Below are 11,482 nucleotides of genomic sequence, written 5' to 3' on the forward strand. Positions count from 1 at the left end.
CACATATCCATCACAACCTGATTGATCTGGCACCTGGTGAAGATACTTGTCCAGTTTCCTCTTAAAGGCTTCTACACTTGTTCCAGCCGTGTTTCTGATATCTTCTGGTAAGATGTTGAATAGTCTGGGACCCCGGATGTTGATATAGTGTTCCCTTATTATTCCACCGCACCCCTGCTCCTCGCTGGGTTTATTTTACACTTCCTCTCATAACTCTCTCTCCAGTATGCTGTTATGGCAGTGTTCAGATTGGGGACCAAGCCCTCGAGTACTTTCCAGGTATATATTATCATGCATCTCTTTCTCATCCGCTCCAATGAGTACATGTTCATGACTTGAAGGCGTTCCCAGTAATTTAGGTGCTTTACTGGCTCAATGTGAGTCGTAAACGATCTCTGTATTTGTTCCAGCTCTGATATTTCTCCTGCTTTGAACGGGGCCGTCAGTACTGATCAATATTCTAAATGAGGGAGCACTAGCGATTTGAAGAGTGTCACCATTGGTGTTATTTTCCTTTTTTTTGAAAGTTCCCAATACCCACCCGTCATCTTCCTGGTTGTCGTGATCTTTGTCTTGTTATGGTCTTTAAAAGAAACCTCAGCTGACATAATTATTCCCAGGTCTTTTATGTGTTCCTTTCGTTCTATTTGGTGGCCCTCTTGAGTTTCGTATATAGTGTTTCTTTTGAGTTGTTCATTCTTTCCATACCTAAGCAGCTGGAACTTATCACCATTGAACGTCATGTTGTTCTCCACTGCCCACTGGAAAACCCTGCTTATCTCTTCCTATATTTTTTCAGTGTCCTCTACCGTACTGACTTTCATGCTTATTTTAGTGTCATCTTCAAATGATGATACAAAAGTGTGCCGGGTGTTTTTATCTATGTCTGCCATGAGAATGAGAAACAGCAGGGGTGCCAGGACAGTGCCTTTAGGCACTGTCCTATTGACCTCGCTTATGCTGGATCTTGCTCTGTTTACTACTACTTTTCGTATTCTGTGTGTTAGGAACCCAAAAATCTATCTGCCTACCTTCCCCGTAACATGCCCATGACCCCTCATTTTGTGCGCTATCACTCCATAACTACATTTGTCAAACGCCTTTGCAAAATCTGTGTAAATCACATCTGAGTTTTGGTCGTCTTCCAATGTCTCCGTAATTCTGTCATAATGATTTAGCAGCTGTGACAGGCATTGTCATCCAGCTTTAAAACCATGCTGGTTCAGGTTATGTTGGTTGTGCTGATCCATGAAATTTGTAACCTGCCGCCTCATCATTCTTCCGAAGATTTTTATGATGTGAGAAGTTAGGGCTACTGGTCTGTAATTTTTAGCTAGTGCTCTACTACCTCCCTTATGCAAAGAAGCTATGCCTGCACTCTTTAAGGCCTCCGTTATTTCACTTAGATCTAAGCTCTTTCTCCAAAGAATACTGAGGGCTCGTGCTAATGGTACTTTGCACTTCTTTATAAACAGAGCATTCCATGAATCTGGTCCAGATGCTGAGTGAGTGGGCATGTTGTCCAATTTTTTCTCGAAATCTATGGGATTTGTAGTAAAGTCAGTTATCTGGTCTGCACGGTCTTCTGCTGGAGTGAAAAATGTTTCTACCTTTGCTCGCTTTCTCTCTCTCTCTCTCTCTCTTGCTTTCTGGCTCTCTCTCTTGCTTTCTCTCTTTCTCTCTCTCTCTCTCTCTCTCTCTCTCTCTCTCTCTCTCTCTCTCTCTCTCTCTCTCTCTCTCTCTCTCTCTCTCTCTCTCTCTCTCTCTCTCTCTCTCTCTCTCTCTCTCTCTCTCTCTCTCTCTCTCTCTCTCTCTCTCTCTCTCTCTCTCTCTCTCTTTCTGCTTTCTCTCTCTCTCTCTCTCTCTCTCTCTCTCTCTCTCTCTCTCTCTCTCTCTCTCTCTCTCTCTCTCTCTCTCTCTCTCTCTCTTTCTCTCTCTCTCTCTCCCTTCCTTCCTCCAATTATTCCTGTATCTACCATGAATATCGATTCTGCTGTATGTAAATCGAGTGGAAACTCGTGTGTGCTTGGTGGTGTGTGGGAGGTGAGAGAGAGAGAGTGGTTTACATGGGGTGAAGGGGAGGTTGAAGGGAGGGGGGAGGAGGAAGAGCTGTGTGACGACCACTTCGGTGTGTTTAATGGTTGAGGAAAAGGTTGACGCGGGTGAGGGGAAGGGGTGGATGGCGTGGGGAGAAAAAGTTGGGGTAAGTGTAGGATGGGGATGAAGGGAAGACACGGGGGCACAGAAATGTCTTGATTATACCTTCATGAATATGCGGGTAACGCCGGCAAATATGCTACGGATATTGCAGCGGGCAAGATGGGCGATTCTCCCCTACGGATGCGCCGCAAGTCTCAGCCTTCTGGTCCCCTGGTGTGGAAAACTGTCACGATCTCCGCGAGCACCCACAGGTGCTGCTGCTGGTCATGTCCGACCGTGTTTGCATAATTTTTTGGGGGGTCCTAAACCTGAGCAACACACTCGCCCACGCAAGTGTTCCTCCCAGAAACCCATTCTAGGGTATTCTTCCCGATAACTCCTCAAGATATGACCGTGGTGTATGTTGGGGGGTGTTATTTATTTTAATATATCCCGGTGGGACGTTATCTGGAGAGGTATCTGCGGTGTTATTGATTGAGTGAGTGATTAATGGCAGCTGATACGACATATGCTAATTGGTGCAACAAAAAACTTTTACTTTCACTGCCTCATCGCGTTTCTTCCATCTGCTTGGTGGTGGCGGTGGTGGTGTTGGTGGTGGTGGTGGTGTTGGTGGCGGTGGTGGTGTTGGTGGGGGTGGTGATTTTGCCAGTGATGTTACTGTATGTGATAAAAGACGCTATATTTCAGTTTCATCCGGTTCAAGACGTGGGAGTGAAACCTGCGGTAGATAACCCTCTAATTATCCATCAAACACGGATAAAGCCACTACAACTAAAGACACCCATATGTTGCACATGTCTAATTCATCATCTTATCGGTACTGAATACCACTGATATACCAAGAGTATCTGCTGGAGAGAGTGTCGGATGATCAAGCACTCTCTCTCCAACCTTACTATGGTGGTCTTACGGAAACTGGAGATGAAAGTTGCATTAATAGATGTAAAACAACCAGGAAACCAGAAAGGAAGCTGAATGGTAGTTCTAGGCTTTTCGTGTTACAACCAAAACTTTTCTAGAGCTTGTGTGTGCAATAATCGTAAATAAGCAATAATGGATGTAAAAACAACCACAGGGAAAAGTGAATAGTTTCTCTAGGCCTTTCGTGCTGCAGCCAACACTTTTTCAAGATCCTCCGATAGTGCAAAGGAATGGAGAGGAGCACAGGTACATGAGGAAGCCTACAAGAGATGAGGGAAGACCTGGGCCGCAGGTACAACGGTAGAACTGTCTGATGCCGAAGGTTCAAAAAAACGTCAGTCGATGAAGATAAATTTTATTGGATTTTTTGAGGAATCACTTATTCATTGTTATTCAACTATTCAAGATTATTTAAATTTTTCATTTTTAAAAGTATGCTACCTATATGACAACGAAATATTCATCTATATAGTTCACCACTTTCGAATTAATACAATATATTAATAAATATAACCGTTATTTTTCAGGTTCCATACCGAACTATTTTTCACTCTAGACACAAGACCGGAGTCGTGATGGTAGGTGATATAATTATAGGTATAGTGGAAGTTTGATAATAAGTAGCCGCTTCTGTAGCCGCGTTATGAGACCACCTCACTGTTTCAGATATTTTACTGAAGACCTAACAAAAAAATGGTTATAATAATCATCATTTTTAAAGGGGAAGACAGGTAAGCCAGCGGAAGGCCTCGGTCAGATGACCAAAAGCTTTAGTGGTGGGTCATCATATGACTAAGACACACGCCAGGAAACACTTGTCGTGCTTCCTGACAAGCCTAACCTAACTTAACCTAACTGGCGCCCTTGAGTCTTTGTATTTTGTCTAGCGTTTACCAGCAACTTGGTTGATGAGAGATCTGAGTGCGTTACGCGGACAGCAGCTCCAGCTACCACCACTCCTTAAGCTGAATAACCCACATGAAAACAAGATAAGCCTCCACCACTCCTTAAGCTGAATAACCCACACGAAAACAAGCCTCCACCACTCCTTAAGCTGAATAACCCACACGAAAACAAGATAAGCCTCCACCACTCCTTAAGCTGAATAACCCACACGAAAACAAGATAAGCCTCCACCACTCCTTAAGCTGAATAACCCACATGAAAACAAGATAAGCCTCCACCACTCCTTAAGCTGAATAACCCACATGAAAACAAGATAAGCTCCACCACTCCTTAAGCTGAATAACCCACATGAAAACAAGATAAGCCTCCACCACTCCTTAAGCTGAATAACCCACATGAAAACAAGATAAGCCTCCACCACTCCTTAAGCTGAATAACCCACACGAAAACAAGATAAGCCTCCACCACTCCTTAAGCTGAATAACCCACATGAAAACAAGATAAGCCTCCACCACTCCTTAAGCTGAATAACCCACACGAAAACAAGATAAGCCTCCACCACTCCTTAAGCTGAATAACCCACACGAAAACAAGATAAGCCTCCACCACTCCTTAAGCTGAATAACCCACATGAAAACAAGATAAGCCTCCACCACTCCTTAAGCTGAATAACCCAAACGAAAACAAGATAAGCCTCCACCACTCCTTAAGCTGAATAACCCACACGAAAACAAGATAAGCCTCCACCACTCCTTAAGCTGAATAACCCACATGAAAACAAGATAAGCCTCCACCACTCCTTAAGCTGAATAACCCAAACGAAAACAAGATAAGCCTCCACCACTCCTTAAGCTGAATAACCCACACGAAAACAAGATAAGCCTCCACCACTCCTTAAGCTGAATAACCCACATGAAAACAAGATAAGCCTCCACCACTCCTTAAGCTGAATAACCCAAACGAAAACAAGATAAGCCTCCACCACTCCTTAAGCTGAATAACCCACACGAAAACAAGATAAGCCTCCACCACTCCTTAAGCTGAATAATCCACACGAAAACAAGATAAGCCTCCACCACTTCTTAAGCTGAATAACCCACACGAACTCAAGATAAGCCACCACTCCGTATGCTGAATAACCTACATGAAAATAAGATAAGCCTCCACCACTCCTTAAGCTGAATAACCCACACGACCTCAAGATAAGCCACCACTCATGCTGAATAGCCCACACGGATTTAGCACTTCTTGAAATACATATTATATTATTAATGTTTAGTTGAGTTTTAACAATGCTGAGTCGGAGACTTGGTTCAGTCGTTCACTCTTGCTCTTCTCTACTATTTCTTTTTCAAAGTTTCTTCCTCACTCCTTACACTGAAATATTCTTTTCTGGCTTATTTGAATTTCTGATAAGTCTCTGGGTTGGCGTGCTTCCAGTATTTGTTCAAACCTCTTTAGTGTTTCATGGACTTTCCAGTACCAACAGTTGACGTTATGGTTTTTGTTTTTCCTTGCTTTAAAAAAATATGTAATTTTCATATATAATGCAGAACTTTATGTATATGTCGTTTATCTGTATTTCACTGCATTGCTTTTTGATTATCTGTGATTCTGTCTCAGATCAACATATTTTTCATTCGTAGAATCCATCGTGTAATTGTCTTATTTGTATATGTACAATAATTGTCTTATTTGTATATGTACAATAATTGTCCTATTTGTATACGTACAGTATTCGGTGTTCCGGTGTAACTTTTAATGGGTGAGTTTAGCGGTGTTGTTCTGCTGGAAAAACTTTTTACCTTTCATCATTAGTTTTTGAAATTTTCTGTGTGGTCGACTGTGATAACACTTTCAGTTTTATCACACAAATTGGCGGGGCCAGGAGCTGTGAATCGACCCCTACAACCACAAATAGGTGAGCACACACAAACTTTCGAAAGGTCTTATCTAACTGCTGTCTTTGATTGCTTTTAACAATGTCTTTAAGGGTACAGTGAGTGAATTTTAGTTATTGCAGCTGGTTCTTATCTACCTCAAACTCTTCTGTCTCTACATCTTGCAAAATTCTCCTTAATGTTGAAATATTCTAGCCATTTTGTGATCATTCTGAACTTCTTTATCAGTTTGTTTTCATTCTCGCTAATGCAAAAAGAAATGTTTTTATTTCTGTGTCAACATTTGCTTCCCACAGCTTTTAATTATTTGCATTTGTCTTGGTGATCTGTGTTCATGTTGGTCAATGCGATCGATTTTTTTTTACTCTGCATTGCTTGCCAACAAACACATACTTGTAACTCTCGTTGTTATCCAAATGGCCTCGTACACTGAGCGAAACGTTGAATCAATGAAAGTTTATTCTGTAACGTCTTTGTTCTTCATATTGCTCTCGGTTGTCTCTGTTTTGTAAGAATTCACCTGCCTTTCTTATCTGATTTTCTGTTGCGCGGTTTATCTTATCATTTTCTTTAAGGTTGTCTTCCATTTCGTTTTGTTTAGATAGTACTTCCTCCTTTACTACCATTATTATTTCTAGATAAGTTTTAGGCTCCTCGAAAAAATTTTTAGCTCGTCGATTTTTCCTTATCTTTCCCTCTTGGCATAACTCCATCTTCACTATATTTTATGTTAATATCGTTTTGTTTGCTAATTCCCCTTAGTAATCTTCACTTTCAAACCGCTTTGCTTCGTTTAGTTTGTTTGGTGTGTGTGTGTGTGTGTGTGTGTGTGTGTGTGTGTGTGTGTGAGTGTGTGTGTGAGTGTGTGTGAGAGTGTGTGTGAGAGTGTGTGTGTAACTTCATATTACTTAGGCTGTGTTTGTGCGTGAGGACTGGTGGGCGGGTGGGTGGGCTGTCCTGCTTGTGCATGCATGTATATGTAAATGCATACGATGTGTGTGTAGTTCAACCCTCTCCTGCAACTCTCGCCATGCAAGGTTCATGACGCCTCATTCTAGCAATTCTGCAACTTCTCCTGCAGTCTCTCCTCCTAAGTCACAATGTCGTGTTTTTCAACGAGTTTCAGCATATTACTCTGCAAATGCTAGTTTTATATTAGGTCAGGTCAGGTTAAACTAGGTAAGGCTAAACTAGGTTAGCTTAGATTACATTATGTTAGGTAAAATTACGTCAGGTTAGGTTAGTATAAGTTAGGTTATATTAATATAACTTAATTAAATGTAACTAAATGTAATTTGACACGGATACAAAAAAAATGCTTTTCTGAGAGTAACTTTTGACGATCGGAGAGAGAACTGGAAGCCACTAAGAAGACAGTTACTCTAGCCACCGTGCCTGCCCTTCATGGCAGGAACCCTCACACCAGTGAAGGGCTCGTGATCCTAGGAACTGGAACTACCCTTACCCTTCCCTGAATCAAATTTGATCGGCTCCCATTCCCCAAGGAGCTGTATGTCTCCCCTCCCCTCCCTTACGGCTTTAAGACTCATCCCCAGAAATAAAGGAGAAAAACACAATTGCGTAACCAGTGACTTAGTGTCACTTATTTTAGGCCACACGGGTCGTCTTTCACCGTAGAAGGGAGATCCAGGGGAAAAAAAAGAAACATATTCACCGTCATTCAGTTAATAGCCAGACGTTCGTGGGCATAGCATTTCAAATGGCTCTCTCTGTAGCAATACCCTCACAGGGGTGGGGGTGTTGCCGCTGAGAGGCACTTCTTTTGTGGCAGATTCTCTGCCTGGCTGCTCATTATGCAGGATGGACGTGAAAGAAAACGGTGTGAGGGTCGTAAGAGTCCGCGGCTCACAGCAAGTTCGTTATCCCAGCCTCGCTATAAAGATTTTTATCCCTAAAACATTTTTCCCTGACTCATACAGCAAACCGCGCTGGAACAGCTTCATCAGTGACTCCCTGTCCTCCTGTTTTGTTCTTACTTTGAGTGGGAAAGTCGAGGAGCGACTTAGGTTAACGAATGAGAAAGACCTAAACAGACTGAGGTCAGTGTTAACAGCTCGCCCCTTAACCCAACCTCCTAATTACTATGTCACTTGGGGTTTACAGCCCATTTACATGTTGGGTTGGGTTGGACTGGCTTTGGTTTGGTTACAGCGGTAAAACTATAAATATAAAAACCGATAAAAGCATCAGAAGAGCGAACAGAAAACGGGCAGCCACTGCGAGTGGCTTATGTAAAACGGTCATATTTCAACTGTTCACGGGGCCGTCAACAGACATCCATCTGACTGTTCTCACAGCAGTGCCGTGATGTCTGTGGTCAAGAGGACGGGCTTCGCCTGTGAAGTGTAATTAAAGTTTTATATATCAATGGTAGAACATGCCATTGATATGTTCCGTCATGTTGACAAATATGTCAATAAGACGGAATAATACACTAATGCAGTATAATGTGATCCTTTATTGACTACGTTTCTCCTACACAGTGGATTTTATCAAGTCACAAACAGATTTACCTGAGCAGAGAGTACATGAGTATATATGGGGAACATAGTGGCGTGGAGAGTCAGGTGGAGAATGTTGAGAAGGTTAGATTTGAGACGGACCTTCACGGGACGGGTAGACAGGTTGGTTGCTATGTAGGATAACGATGAAGAAGTTTTTTGGCAAGGGGTTCAACTATGTTGTAAAAGTGGTGGTTCTGGTCGAAGCTTTGGAGAGCAGTTAATGGCATTTATCTAAACTTCTCTACAAAATGCCATAAACCATCTAAAGCTTCATCTCTTAATATAGATGAAGCTTTAGATGGTATATCGGTCCTTCCTCAGCCATTATACGTCTACGATTGGGAGATAGGGGGTCCAGAGCTGACGAAAACGTCTTGATCTTGACTTGCCTTTACTCTTGTGAACGGTTCCAGCCGCTAGTTTTAGAGTCTGATGGCATACTTTTCTATATTCTAATTGGCGCTCTGCTGGCCCTGAGTTTGATTCCCATCTGAGGCGTGAGGCAAAGCATTTAAATGCAGCCTGTCGTCCTCCTCCCGTCGTGGAACATTCGTATGTACAACTGTTCATCTTTTTGCCTGCTCAGGGTATATATACACAGAGGTGGATGTTTTACAATGTACATATGCTGGACGTATGCTTTAATCCTTTTACCGTGGATTAAAGTGTTCTTCACTGGTGGTAAAGCGAGTACGATCAGCCTTAATGACCTTCTTGTAGTCTTCAAGCTTTAAATTCCATTGACCAACCAATCAACCACCTTTCAGTCAATTGGAATCTGTTTCACAGCTCGTAGTTGGCAATGTCGTGAATCTCAGAGGAAGATCTCCTATTAAGACATTGTTCCAGTCCAGGGGGTCTTGTAATATGCAAAACAACCACTGTGAAAGAGTAGAAAAATTCCAAGCGCTTTCGTGACTACTCACATAATCAAGGAACTATGATAATGTGAGCAGTCACGAAAGCGCTTGGAATTTCTCTATTCTTTCACAGTGGTTGTTTTGCATATATATATATATATATATATATATATATATATATATATATATATATATATATATATATATATATATATATATATATATATATATATACATATATATATACATACATATATATATATACATATATATATATATATATATACATATATATATATATATATATATATATATATATATATATATATATATATATATATATATATATATATATATATATATATATATATATATATGTCGTGCCGAATATGTAAAACTGGTCAATTAGCAAGAACTCATTTAAAATTAAGTCCTTTCTAAAATTTTCTCTTATAGGTTTAAACATATATTTTTTTTCATTAATGTTAATGTAAAAATTTTTAATTTTCATCCAAAAGAATCTTAGAAAACTTACCTAACCTTTTTATAACAAGAACAATTTATTTTAGCCTACCCTAACTAAATATATTTTAGATTGGTTTACAGTTATTTAATACTAAACAAACACAGTGAAATATATTTTTTTCGTTAGGTTCAGAATGATTTTGGCGAAATTATTGCATACACAAATTTTCGTTTGTCCTATATGGCAAGTTCTGCCATATATTATATATATATATATATAATATATATATATATATATATACATATATATATATATATATATATATATATATATACATATATATATATATATATATATATATATATATATATATATATATATATATATATATATATATATATATATATATATGTATATATATATATATATATATATATATATATATATATATATATATATATATATATATATATATATATATATATATATACATATATATATATACATATATATATATATATATATATATATATATATATATATATATATATATATATATATATATATATATATATATACAAATATATACATATGTCGTGCCAAATAGGCAGAACTTGCGATCTTGGCTTAAATAACAATGCTCATCTTGCCATATAGGACATGTGAAAATTTGTGTATACAATAATATCGCCAAAATCATTCTGAACCTAACGAAAAAAATATAGTTCATTGCGTTTATTTAATATTAAATTACTGAAAACAAATCTAAAATATACTTAGTTGGGTTAGGCTAAAATAAATTGTTCTTATTATAATAAGGTTAGGTAAGTTTTATAAGATTCTTTTGGTGCAAAAATATAAATTTCTACATCAACAATAATGAAAAAAATATATCTTTAAACGTATAAGAGAAAATTTTAGAAAGGACTTAATTTTAAATGAGTTCTTGCTAATTGACCAGTTTTACATATTCGGCACGACATATATATATATATATATATATTTTATATATATATATTAAATATATATATATCTATATATATATATATTTATATATTTATATATATATATATATATATAAGTGTGTGTCTGTGTGTACTCACCTATTTGTGGTTGCAGGAGTCGATTCATAGCTCCTGGCCCCCGTCTTCACTGATTGCTACTAGGTCCTCTTTATCCCTGCTCCATGAGCTTTATCAAACCTCGTCTTAAAACTATGTATTGTTCCCACCTCCACTACGTCACTTTCGAGGCTATTCCATTGCCTGACAACTGTATGACTGAAGAAATGCTTCCTAACATCCCTTTGACTCATCTGAGTCTTCAACTTCCAATTATGGCCTCTTGTTTCTGTGTTCCAACTCTGGAACATCCTGTCTTTGTCCACCTTGTCTATTCCGTGCAGCATTTTATAAGTCGTTATCATGTCTCCCCTGACCCCCCCTGTCCTCCAGTGTAGTCAGGCCAATTTCCCCTTTAGCTCTGGGACTAGTTTTGTTGCAAACTTATGCACTTTCTCTAATTTCTTGACGTGCTTGATCAGGTGTGGATTCCAAACTGGTGCTGTATACTCCAGTATGGGCCTGACGTATATGGTGTAGCCTTGAACGATTCCTTACTGAGGTATCGGAACGCTATCCTTAGGCTTGCCAGACGCTCGTATGCTGCAGCAGTTATCTGATTGATGTGTGCCTCAGGAAAAGTGCTCGGTATTATTCTCACCCCAAGATCTTTTTCCTT

This window comes from Cherax quadricarinatus, chromosome 12 (assembly GCF_038502225.1).
Source record: "Cherax quadricarinatus isolate ZL_2023a chromosome 12, ASM3850222v1, whole genome shotgun sequence".
Taxonomy (NCBI): Eukaryota; Metazoa; Arthropoda; class Malacostraca; order Decapoda; family Parastacidae; genus Cherax; species Cherax quadricarinatus.